This window comes from Podarcis liolepis, assembly GCF_965112155.1.
Source record: "Podarcis liolepis genome assembly, chromosome: 2".
Lineage (NCBI taxonomy): Eukaryota > Metazoa > Chordata > Lepidosauria > Squamata > Lacertidae > Podarcis > Podarcis liolepis.
In genome coordinates, this window is record NC_139555.1 from 87,651,049 (window position 1) to 87,664,275 (window position 13,227).

Below are 13,227 nucleotides of genomic sequence, written 5' to 3' on the forward strand. Positions count from 1 at the left end.
TTTCTTACAACATTTTGTTTCATTGACATTTTATAATGCTGTGTTGATACCAAGCATTTGAAAATCTTGAGTCTCACACATTTTAACACTTGTGAACTCCACGTTGCTGGCTGGCAGTGCCTGAGCATCACAGGTAAATTTTAATAGTCACTCAGAACAACCCTCAGTGTTAAGCTAAGGGTGATTTCAATTTTTGCTTACCCAACATTTAACTAAATAAAAAGAATGAAAAATTGTTCAATAGCACCTTAGAGACCAACTAAGTTTGTCCTGTGTATAAGTTTTCATGTGCATGCACACTTCTTCAGATACATACCAACATTTAACTATTACTTTTCTGCGAAAGAATCAGAGAAGTTTGAGTGATGTTACTGCTAACACAAAGTTGTCTCTCCATGCAAAACAACAACATCAGCTCACTGAATCCTCATGTAATAGGGCCCTCACAAATAAATGTTTGGAACTCTGGTTATCTGAATTTTGGCTCTGTAAACCTCCTTGCAAAGTCCTTTTATAACCTTTAGAATTAGCGTACATGTTACTGTGGCTGTAGAGATAGTGCGGAAAATGGCATTCATGGTGACTTCTCTACCACCCACCATAGCATTTAGAGGCTTCTTACAGTCCTTTGGAGGCTGGCCTTGCCATCTTGTAAGCAGCCTTACTCCAGCTCCATCCCCTTTGGCAATTGGTGGAAGAGTCAAAAGCGACTTACAATGGGTCAAATCCAACAATGTCATTGTGTGCCACGTTTCCCCACACCTCTATCTGCTGTGGAGAGTTGGGGAAATCGTCATGGCAGATTTGAAGGGTGCAGGCAGTGCACAGAGGAGAGGAAGGGGACGTTCCATTGCAGGAGTGTGCAGTGTGCATAAGGGCCACTTAATGTTGTGGCAGGGCAATGCTGTGAGGCGTGTGGAAGATTGCTTTATACCTAAGACTAAACATGACCTCCCTACTTCAGTAGCACTTTTCCAGGACAGCAGTGATAAAAGGACAATCTGATTTATTTTTCATGAGATAACCCTTTAAGGGTGAAAGAACATCACTCCCATATGGCTTTAGGCATGCCATAATACTTGCGCAGAAACTCATGGTCCCCAGAAATGGAATCATACATCAGGATACCAACAGAGCACTAAATCACTATACTTGAATTCAATCACCTGTTCCCTTGCATCCTTTTATTTCAAAGTCACCTCTCCCTGCTGCAACTTCAAAGTGGGGGTGGGGGTGGTGGCACAGAAACAGTATATAAAAGAGTATCAGCTTAAAATGCTAATGGTATAATTAAATATGGATTTCACTTCTTATGTGCATTTTCCCCCCAAGGAGATACTTATTTGCCAGGAAATAAGAACTCTCAAATCTCTTTTCCTCCCGCATTTACTGACTGTATCAAATCACAGAAACTTCAATACTGATAGAACGAAAACAGTTTTAAGGGAACCCAAGGGTACAATACTTGCAATGCATTTCACTGCAGCCTATAATTTACTGCACAGAAGGAGTTAACTCCCAGTGTCCCAAACCCATTCAGTCTCTAATAGGTACTTATCAAGTATCTGATCACTGCAGCACCCACTGGATATTCGGTTTGTACTGGAAAGTAAAAAATAAAATAAAAAATCAACCTGATCAGCTGCATAGTTGAGAGTGGTGGAATCGTACAGAAATACCAGTTTTAAATGCAACATGCTTGGGAAGCACTATTAAATTGCAGTCACTTTGCGTACCGTAACTGTGGAACCCATACTGGAGAACAGCTGCATGCGTCAAAGTTAAACCTAATTCATAGTACAGTATTTCTTTTGCGGGGCTTAGGGAAAATGCTAATCTACCAGAGCCCTGTACACATACATGCCCCATTCCCCAAGGCATAGGCAGGGTTCCTTGTGCCCTTGGCTGGGAGCTGTATTGGTGCCCCCAATAAAAAAAAACGCTGTGCTGCAATAGCCACATTAGAAATCACTACATTTCACACAACCCAAGCGCTCGAAGCATCAAGAGTGAGGGAGAGGCGAGGAGGAAGGGTGAAAAAATGTGCATGTGTTTTTGTTGCAATGCAAGAAGGGCGGGAAACTTATCCCGTGTTTGATCTCGTTGTGACAGCAGCATTGTGTTGCCACACACACATATGCGACACACACCATAGTCTGATAGGTGATTTTTGCACACACACTCCAGGCATGGGCCACACCCGAGGCACACCTCTGCCCTCTCTCTGGGAAAACAAGCAGAGTTTTAAGGCAGAACCATTGTCATTGATTTTGAGGAGTGCAGCAGTTGATGGTGCCATTTTTATTTTTATTTTTTTTGCGGGGGGAAATATGGAAGCATCCCAAGGCTCTGAATGGCATCAGCAAATGCTCTTCTGATATATATATTTATACACCCCCCCCCACACACCCTGCTGAAGTCAGCTGGCTGTTCGTTTGTTTTTTACTGGATCAGCAACTGAAAGCAGCTTTCCTCGTTTGCAACACTTCAATGCAAGAAATGCTACAGTTCAGGAACAGGACGGAGTGTGCTCTGGGAGAAACTTCGCCATCCAAACACAGGAGCATATAAATAGGACAGAAATAGAAGTTTAATTGATTTTAAAAAATACATTTTACATTGACGAGATGGATGCCATATACCAAAAGATGCCCCCCAATGAAATTTGGTAGCAATGTTGTTTTTTAATGAAAAGTACGATCCAAACTAAAAAGCACCCAGTCTGGAATATCTCTAAAATGGGGCCTGCTTGACAATATGTGTCAACTAACAACATAAAAAAGAGCCGTGCTAGATTAGGCCAAAGCCCCATGAGGCCAGCATCCTGTTTTCTCCGCAGCCAACCAATCAGAAGCCTGCAAAGTAGGACCTGATGACCTCTCCAGTTACAGTTCGCAGCAAGTGGTACAGTGGTACCTCGGGTTACATACGCTTCAGGTTACAGACTCTGCTAACCCAGAAATAGTACCTCGGGCTAAGAACTTTGCTTCAGCATGAGAACAGAAATCGTGCTCCGGCGGCGCGGAAGCAGCGGGAGGCCCCATTAGCTAAAGTGGTGCTTCAGGTTAAGAACAGTTTCAGGTTAAGTATGGACCTCCAGAATGAATTAAGTACTTAACCCGAGGTACCACTGTATTTGGAAGCATACAGAGATTATGCTTCTTGCTTCAGAGTTATTGTTGTTTCAATTCATATTCAAATTAATTTAGTAAACTGCAAAGATGCATACGGTTAATGGTCTACAATTTTATTGTTTAGTCGGGAAACAGCCTGCCTAATATGAATATAAAATAATGATAATAATAATGTTCATTTCAACCATCCAGGTAGTCTGACAAAAGTTTGGACTTGATGATGGCTTCCAAAGCATCTCCCCAAGCACTTAAAGCTACAGGTGTGTGAATCTGTCAATTTAGGTCCCTTTCAGTTTCTCATTTTTCCCCGATCACAAGTTCAGTTCTCCACATTTTCTTACCAGTTTCTGATTTTTAAAAAAAATATTACGCAGGTAATAGCTCAATTTGTAGAGCATGAGACTCTTAATCTCAGGGGCATGAGCCCCATGTTGGGTGGAAGATATCTGCACTGCAGGGATTTGGACTAGATGACCCTTGTGGTCCCTTCCAACGCTACAAGTCCATGAAGATTCATCAGCAAATTTACCCTGATATACACATTTTGTACACTATTTTGCCAAATGTACACACACTGTTTGCAAAACCATTCCCCCTAATAGAATGCATTTTATTTTCACTCCTATCTTTCTTTTCATGCACAATTAAACCTAAGATAATGCATTTTTGTATACATATCTTGGCTGGAGAACAGCATTACAAAATATTTAAAAAGTGCAGATTTCGAAGGATGGCTGTGTTTCAGTTCACATGCTGTACAAATTAGGTAAGTTAGCTTTTAAATGTGAACTGAATCAAATTTATCCCCTCATCCCTATTTCAAACCATGCCTTGGATACTTGCCAGAGCGCTGCCTTAACAGTTCCAAGATAAAAAAAGAAAATAAAAACTGACGTAACATCTTTTGGGGTGCCATAGTGAGCTCAGGGTGGCATGTGGCAATATAAGGGGGGATTTTTTGTTGTTGTGAGAAATTACCTAAAGCATTTCTATGGGACAGGCAGGCACACAATTTCGCCACTGCGAGTTCCTAGTCCAGAAGCAGAGACTGACTGCATTAGGGAGCCACGGAAGCAGACTTCACAATTACATGGATGCCCCAGACATGCCATCAGCCATCTGCTTCTCGTTACAGACACCTCAGCAATCCCTTCCCCAGCACCAAGAGAGAGTGTTGAGATTTCCTTCTGGTAACCCCAAAGCAACATCAGATGTAACACCCTCAGCATCAGTAACACCCTGCCCCAGAAGTGCAGAGAAACAAACAAGCTTGACAGCTAAGCTAGCATTTCAAGAGTGTGGCCCAAGGTAAACCAGCTCATCATCATCAAGAGCCTTTTGCAAAACAGCTAAATGGCCTGAGCCAGCAATAATAAATCTACTTTCACCATTCACAATTAGCCATCATTCAACAAAGGTGCCAGTCAACAAAAACCTCTGGCATTTCACTGACAGTTCAGATGGCAAACAATTAGCACCAAGACTTTCCCTCTCTCCCCTCCATCCCTTTTGAGCTCTTCTCCCCAGCAGAGGGGAGGATGCTAAAGTGTTTGTTTTTGCTCATTATCTGACTGAAAATGTTTGAGCAGTCAAGGAAGGTGCCTGCTGAAGTGTGAATTGGCATTTGCTTGCATTCATTTCCCTGCTGTGCGCCTTTTGTTCATATCTGGCTGGCTTCCTGCTTTGTCAATCAGGTTTACTTTATTAGATATATTTCCCTCCTCCCTTCTCTACTCCATCTTCAATTAAGTCTCTTATATTGTGTGTTAATATCCTGTCCTCATTCTTAGCATGTCATCTTAGGAGCTTCATGGGAACAATAGGCTCTTAAGAGCTTTCCCTCCAGAAAAAGAAAGTGTGAGATAAAAAAAAGAGAGAGATCTGACACCTCTCCAAATTTTAACCTCCAACTAAAAGTGCACTGTGTATTAGGACATGTGTGCTCATGTCTACCACTGAAAAGTTCTTTTTCTGATGGTTATAACTTCAGCATATCACGAGATGTGCAGAAAGGAGCGTTCACATCAGACATCCTGCACAAAAAGATACTATGTGCTGCGTAGATATATATTATCTCTGCAGGGGAAGAGCTGTGGCTCAGTGGTAGGTAGCACATTTGCTTTGAATGCAGAAGATCCTGAGTTCAATCCCCAGCATCTCCAGAGAGCCCAGGAAATATCCCTCCCCATAAACCCAGGAGAGTCAGCTGCTGCAGACAATGCTGATCTAGATGGACAGCTTCCAATATGCCTAGGTAAAGGTAAAGGGACCCCTGACCATTAGGTCCAGTCGTGACCAACTCTGGGGTTGCAGCGCTCATCTCGCTTTATTGGCCGAGGGAGCCAGCGTACAGCTTCTGGGTCATGTGGCCAGCATGACTAAGCCGCTTCTGGCAAACTAGAGCAGCGCATGGAAACGCCGTTTACCTTCCCGCCGGAGTGGTACCTATTTATCTACTTGCACTTTGACGTGCTTCCGAACTGCTAGGTGGGCAGGAGCAGGGACCAAGCAATGGGAGCTCACCCTGTCGTGGGGATTTGAATCGCCGACCTTCTGATCGGCAAGTCCTAGACTCTGTGGTTTAACCCACAGTGCCACCCACTTCCCTTCCAATATGCCTACATGGCTACTATTCTTGTGCAGGCTGTCAAGAAAATCCCCAATGCCAACAGAGCAACAATGCCCTTAGTTTCTTGGCTGGGAAACTATGACATCCACTGGTTTGAAACTGTTTTGTTTAAAGGGAAGGTGAGCTCTAGAAATGGTCACTGATGAAGAACAGAGTTGCACGGGGAGACAACAGAGTGTCTTCTCCAGTACGAACCTCTCTGAGCACTGTGGTTGCTTGCAGGAACAGCCCAAGACTATTTTCCACCTGAGGTGAACAACATGAGGGTAACTTTCCTCCCTGGTTCTATGGCAATTGAATTTTACTTCAATAGGGTAGCTTCCTCCACTGCATCTGAAGGGCGAGAAGCTAGCTGAAGGGATGCAGGGCATGCTGAAGGGCACGCAGAGCTCTGCTTCTTTGTATCAAATCACTGGAGCCTTGCTCTACCTAATGGTAGAGCCGGCCTGATTGTTTGAGATAACCAGCCACAAGGAACATGGCATTTTTAGCAACTATAACATCAGACATTTCAGTGATTTCCAGCCCATGAAAGGTGGCCCCCTCCTGTGTTCCACATGGAACACCTTGCCCAATTCAGTCCAGATTCAGTTGCTTGACTTCCTTACACAATATGATGTTTATACAAGCGTAATTAATGTTGGAGGCACAAACTCACATGGGATAGCAGCTCATCTTCGACATAAAGAATCACAGTGTGTGAATAGAATGCATACCTAAGCAGTTTGGGGGTTTTGCTGGTGAGGGGGACAGGAAGTAAGTGTTTTTGTGACCATGAGGGTTTGTAAGAATTCTTTTTTCCTTCAGGCTCTGGCTATTATAATACTAGCAGGTTGGCAGCCATGGGAGAGAGCAGTTCCTGCCCCAGGGTAGAACCTGCCCCACTTCGAAGAGAGAGATGAGAGGGGAGTGTGTACACCCTAGGTGAGAGATAGGGGTATCATGATCCATAGGTTTCCTGTTCCCTTGCTTGAGGGGGTTAAGGAGTGTTCCAACACACATTCAGCACGATTGAGAGGTATTTTGCGATTTTTATATCGTTTTGATGGATTTATTGTGTTTATTGTATTTTTTTTATTGTATGTTTCTTTTGTATTATGATACTGTTCTCCACTTAGAGGGCCTCTGGACCAAAAGGTGGTGTATAAATAAATGGTAACAGAATAAATCAGCTGTATTGTTAGAACTGTCTTTCAGAAAGGAAGATCCACCCAGGAGGCAAACATGCTTTTCATACTGAAGAGCTGCCCATTGTTAAAGCATTCTTGTCCCACAACTACATCCTCAGGTGCCAATCATCTGAATATTTTTCAATAGCGTTACAGTCTACTTATGCAGAGCTAAGTGTTTGGAAGAATAACAGCTTTGTGTAGATAGCAGCAACATCCCTACCCTGTGCAATAAATGGTCTTATTTGTTCCGTTTGACAAGCTCCTGAAGTTTTGCATCCGCATTGAGTGAAACCATAAGCAACATCAAGAAATCCAATTGCAAGCTTGATGTTAAAACACTGGCAAAACACCCCTCCCCAATCTGTAAAAATCCATGTGGAACCTGACTTAGTAACACAAGGTATACAGAAGAATCTCAGAAAGAGATCAGCGGTTGCATTATTCAGGTACGTGTTTCAGAAACTGGCAGTACCAAAAGTGTTTTTGCATTTTAATGTTTTAAGTTTTTTTTTTAAAGGAGGAAGACGGAAGGCAGCATAAATCCTACAATTCCATTGTACTCTGCCCTTTGTAGTAGCAGCACATTCACACTTCTATACTTTCCTTGACAGTCCTCAAGTTGCTAAAAATCCCGTCTCTTTTCTCACTGTTAAGTGATGAGCAAGCCTTACCTCCACTTCCCTGAGTGGTAAGAAGTTCAAGGGGAGGAGAGACGACTGGATACTTGTTTTTGTATTATTTCATTCATTTAGAAATATACACAAGCAGAACACAGGAGGCAATAAGTGGCTTAGCACTCCTACAAGCAGCAAAACAGATGGCCCTCTTCAACACCTCGGAAAAAGAATTACTTGAACCCACAAAGGTGCCTTCTAGCACTCATGCTCTCCTTCCTTCCAAGTCTCCCCCTCTTTCTTCCAGAAATAATTCTATTTTTACCTCACACACAGATGCTTTCCCATCAACCCTTCCTCCCAGTTGGTTGGAGGACCATGCGGTCAAGGGAACCCCTCCCCCATTCAATCCTCTGAAGGGGTGTAGCCCAGTCATAACTTTACCTGAAGGACTATCTTGCCCCACATATCCCAGCTGGGAACAGTGATCCTCTGATGGACCATGGTTAAGATTATTCCCCAGAGCTATGGGAGAAAATCTTTGACATATGATAGCAACGAGAGCGGGGAACCTGATTTTAAGAAATTGTATTAAATTTAAGCAATTTGGTTTGATTTGTAATAATTTGGAAAATCAATAAAAATAATTTTTAAAAAGAGTATTCCCCATAGGTACTCCTGCCATACTAGAAACCAGACCTTTGGTTTTGCTCTGTGAAATTGACTACCGATCAAACTTGGATGAATGCCTAGCCTGGGATTCAACTAATGTCAGTGGAAGCCCTGTGCAAGGACTTCCACTTGCACAACGGGTCATTCCCCCCTCTCCTCTGCCCCTTGTGCCTACAGAAATGGGCTCTAACGGGTGAGGGGAACCCTCAGAACAGCCCCCAGGGGAAGAAGAGGGAGGATTGTTCCGTCTGGCAAGGTGACATGCTTCCGCTGATGGAATGACAAGAAAAGAGCGATGTTGAACACCTTCCCTAGCGTTTTTGCTTTTAGTTAGCTATTGGAAATTTAAATGTTGAAGAGAGCTATCAGCCATTTTATACTACATATACTATAGATAATTTGAAGCTTTTGGGATCTGCTATTTAGATTGTTAGGGACGCAGGTGGCGCTGTGATCTAAACCACTGAGCCTCTTGGGCTTGCCGACCAGAAGGTCAGCGGTTCAAATCCCTGCAACGGGGTGAGCTCCCGTTGCTCAGTCCCACCTCCTGCCAACTTAGAAGTTCGGAAGCACACCAGTGCAAGTAGATAAATAGGTACCGCTGCAGCGGGAAGGTAAACAGTGTTTCCGTGCGCTGCTCTGGTTTCAGTGTTCCGTTGTGCCAGAAGCGGCTATGTCATGCTGGCCACATGACCCAGAAAAACTGCCTGCAGACAAACGCCGGCTCCCTCGGCCTGTAAAGTGAGATGAGCGCTGCAACCCCAGAGTCATCTGTGGCTGAACTTAACTGTCAAGGGTCCTTTACCTTTTATTTAGATTGTTATGTATACACTCTGACTCTTATCTATGCTTATAAATCCTTAAATAAAGAAATAAAACAAATAGGGTTTCCACCTCAGCCAGAACTAGGCCTGGGAAAGACAAAGACTCAGAACAAAGTAACTTCTGGGCACCATCTGTCATAAAGCAAAATTAATCTGTTCATTATCTGAGCCAAGGAAATGGACCTGGGGCAGCCGAACTTTCCAGCAGTTTTAAAACTGAATGCAGGCCTGCATTCAAGTGCTCCTTTTTTTTATCATGTACCAAAAACTGAATGCTTCAGGAAAGTTCTCTCAGTTCTTACAAGGTTAAAAAAGGGGGGAACAGTGACCTACACTTCAGTAGGTTGTTGTCAGAACAAATGGAGGGCTATATAAATGGTCAGCGGCAAACAAGAGTTGCACCACGTCTCTTTAGCCTTTTTTTATGGCGGTAAGAACAATTTTACTCACAGCCGTTAAATCAGCAGACAAATCACTCAGCCAGCAAGAGACCATTTAGGAAAGACCAATGAGAGAAGAAAAAAATGCCAAAGCACATAACAATTCATTTCCCTCATTGAGCAGATCCTGCTCTCAAAGTCCATTTGAAAGACAGACCCTTGCGGTGAGTGTGCCAGCTGCAATTGGCAAACCAGATAGTCTTTGATTCTGTAATGAGTCAAATTAAGCAGTCTGCCTGCCTTTTGTAAACCTGACATCTTTTGCACTGTGTGATAAAGAGGGCAGCCTGCTGCTCCAACATCTTCCTAACAAAGAATTTATTACAAATCAACGCAGCTTCTAAAGTTGTAGGACAGAGTTAACTTCATCCCTTCGCTCTGGGCATTTCTCTCCATTCCCAATGCCATTTCTTTTTGTGATTTCTTTTGGGTGACTGCCAGGGAGGAGCCCAGCAGCATCAGCAACACTTGGTTGGTTGCAAAGGAGGCTTTTTGCAAGGAGTTGCAAGTGTCTTTCAGGTTATGAGTGGTTAAGGCTCCATAAAGTCAGACATAGATCAGACTTACTTCTGTGGACACTGGCTACATCCTTGTCAGCAATGTCCTAGATATAATAAAAAATGACCACCTTCCTTCCCTTGCTTCCTCAGCAGCAGCAGCAAGGGGGCTTTTTACTTTATTTGGTATAAGTTGTTTAATTTAAAGTTATTGTGACTTTTTATAAAGGATCTGATTGTTATTATTAACGTTTGATGTTTTATTATTATTTGTGTGTGTGTTGGAAGCTGCCCAGATTGGTGGGGTATAAATAAAATAGCAACAACTACAACAACGAGACAACAACAATGAAACAACAACAAGAAGAAGCCCCACACTACCCAGTGGACCAAGCCCCATGCAAATGGATCTGTTGAGAAATGTAGCAAAGGAAAAAAATCTACTGAAAGCAAAAGAGCTGTCTTCTGAGAATATGCCTTGGAGGAAGTGGCTTCCTAACACAAAACAGGAAAGGGCTGAAAAATGAACCACCTAACATTCTTACTGTTAAGCCTTTGGGGAAAGAAACCTCCTGTCACGCTTACTTATCAGACCAACAATTGAGAAGGAGTAAGCTCATTTAGGGATGACACTAACTTGGCATTTCCTTATCTGACTATTAAAATGTCACTTCTAAAGTTCCCATTAAAGAGCTGCAGTTAGCTAGGCTTTTTTATTAAAAAAAACACACTCCACGAAACCTGGATTTATTGTAGAGTCCAGTGCAAGATAAACAGGTAAATCCATTAATCCAGGTGGAGAGAGGGAAAAAGCAGAGGTAAAAATGTTTCTCCTTAAAACATACACACATAAAATAAGGTTGTTTACAAAATGCTTCTTTCAGAATAATTACATGCTGCAGTTTGAAAAAAACAAAACACCAAGGCCATGAGACAAGACTGCTTCATGGGAATGTATATTTAGCGCAATATTCTTATTGCAAAAAATAAAAAAATAAAATACATACCTCTTTTCTTAAATAGAAAGACTGTTAGGAAGGGAACATGATCTGAGCCATACTGAATGAACATTAAGAAAGCTATCTTGTGCAAGTAACTCCAAATGCTAACAGCAACCACTGTCAGGACTTTAGCCTATTAAGAAGAAATTTGTTCTGTTTCCAACAGGCAGCCAGAGAAAGCGGCTGCTGTTGCTGACATTCAACAGGAAAAACAATAGCTTCACCAGTTCGGAATCACGTAGTGCCCTCCAGATATTGTCGAACTACAAGTCCCATCATCTCTGACCAATGGCCATGCTGTCTAGGGCTGATGGGGGCTGAAGTCCAACAGCATCTGGAAGGTACCCCAATGACTGCTCCTGTACTGGATTCACACTATTTTCAAAACTACATTTGTGCGCCACCCTTCCAAGCAAAGTTCTCCAGAATATGAATACATATGAAAACACTTACGTAAGACCATCCAGTGAACTTCATGGATGATCTGGAATTTTAACTCAGATCCTTCCATTCCAAATTCTGTATTATATCCACTATATCGTACTGTAAAGCACCATGTCTCTTGGAAGCCCCATACAACTTAACACAATTGATCATATTCCTTTCCCCACTGCCAGTAGTATTTTATCTTTAACACAATAGTTTAACATGGGAAGCCAAACAGCAAGAAAGATCTGCAACTGCGAAGTATGGAACTCCCCGCCTGCCCCCTGATACCCACTGCTAACTTCCTGCAGGCGCTCTTGCCAAGCACTGCTCACCTGGGTCAAACACACCCTCACAATGTGTGGGTGAGGGACAGGCAGAAGAGAGGACAGTCTGTGCTCCCGTGCCATTTTCACTGTCAATAATGATCTGCTGTTTTTTCTCTTTCTACACAATTGGGTTGCCACAGTGTTTAAATACACGGATCTGCCATCAGCTCATCAAATGTTGTCGAGTATCTTATTTATTTGTATTTACAAAAGTATTTATATGCACCACCCGCTCATAAAATATATGGGCAGCGACAGAGCACAGCAATATAACAACATTTAAAGCCCATTAAAATCAGTAGAAAACAATGGAGATGCCTGCAAAACCACTGAGGATGTTACTACACGGAGCTTGCCTCCTAACTCTTGGCTTGAATTTTACTTTGATAATTTACCACCACCACATATTTTAGACATAACATTTATCTCAAGCCAGTGATAAATCGCCATGAGCATTGCAATGCCATTGCTTTTGTATTTCTGGTTGAAGCTGGCTGGTAGCTAGGAGCCCTGATCTTTTTTGCACCACTCCTGGAAATGGGCAGGATAGTAAAACCTGCACAGATGTGCAGAATTCAAGAGTGGGAAGAATACAGGGGAGGAGTTATAATATTTCCTGGACATAAAAGGTAAAGGTAAGCTAAAGGACCCCTGAATGGTTAAGTCCAGTCAAAGGTGACTATGGGATGCGGTGCTCATCTTGCTTTTCAGGCCAAGAGAGCCAGCATTTGTCCACAGACAGCTTTCCAGGTCATGTGGCCAGCATGACTAAACCACTTCTGTGATGAGTGCCAGAGCACATGGAAAGGCTGTTTACCTTCCCACTGCAGTGGTACCTATTTATTTACTTGTGCTAGTATGCTTTCTGAACAGCAAAGTTGGCTGAAGCTGGGACAGAGCAATGGGAGCTCACTTCGTTTCACAGATACGTACCAGGAAGCAAAGTAGCAGTCCAATGGTATTCTTGGCTTGCTTCCTATGCTAAGTAAAAGATGAGGAATATATAGGATGGCATGCCTTCCAGAGCATCCACATTAAAACATCGCCTGTGTTTTAGTCCAAATTCATTTATTTGCTTTTATCAGTTTCCAAAAACAATTCTTCTCAGCAGATTAATAATTCTGTACGGCTTCCTAGTCTTGCTAGAAGCAACACGCTTTTCTATCCTTGAGAAAAATCACTGTCACACTGATGGTTTTGCAGCACCACTAAAAGAGAGACCTTAAAAGTATATTGATTGTTCCAACAGAGTATGCTAGATTCTACCTGAAGTTTCATATGGAATTTAATCACAAAGCTATTCTAGGGCAGTTTCATCCTGTTTCCCCAATTCTTTGCTCTTGACATCAGAAAACTTGTTGAAAGAAATTAGGAGGGGAAGTGAGTATTTTTATCCCAAGCAGAATGTCGGGAGAATTAAAAGCGTCACTGGGCTATTGCCATCTCCAAAGAGGGACCGTACACAAATCTTATATATACAATTATATTC

General features: G+C 42.6%; 1 protein-coding gene across 8 annotated transcripts in view; it reads right to left on the bottom strand.

The window, feature by feature from the left end:
- Positions 1-13,227, bottom strand: part of GRIP2 (glutamate receptor interacting protein 2) — a 379,568-nt gene that overhangs the window by 75,807 nt on the left and 290,534 nt on the right. The window lies entirely within an intron of this gene.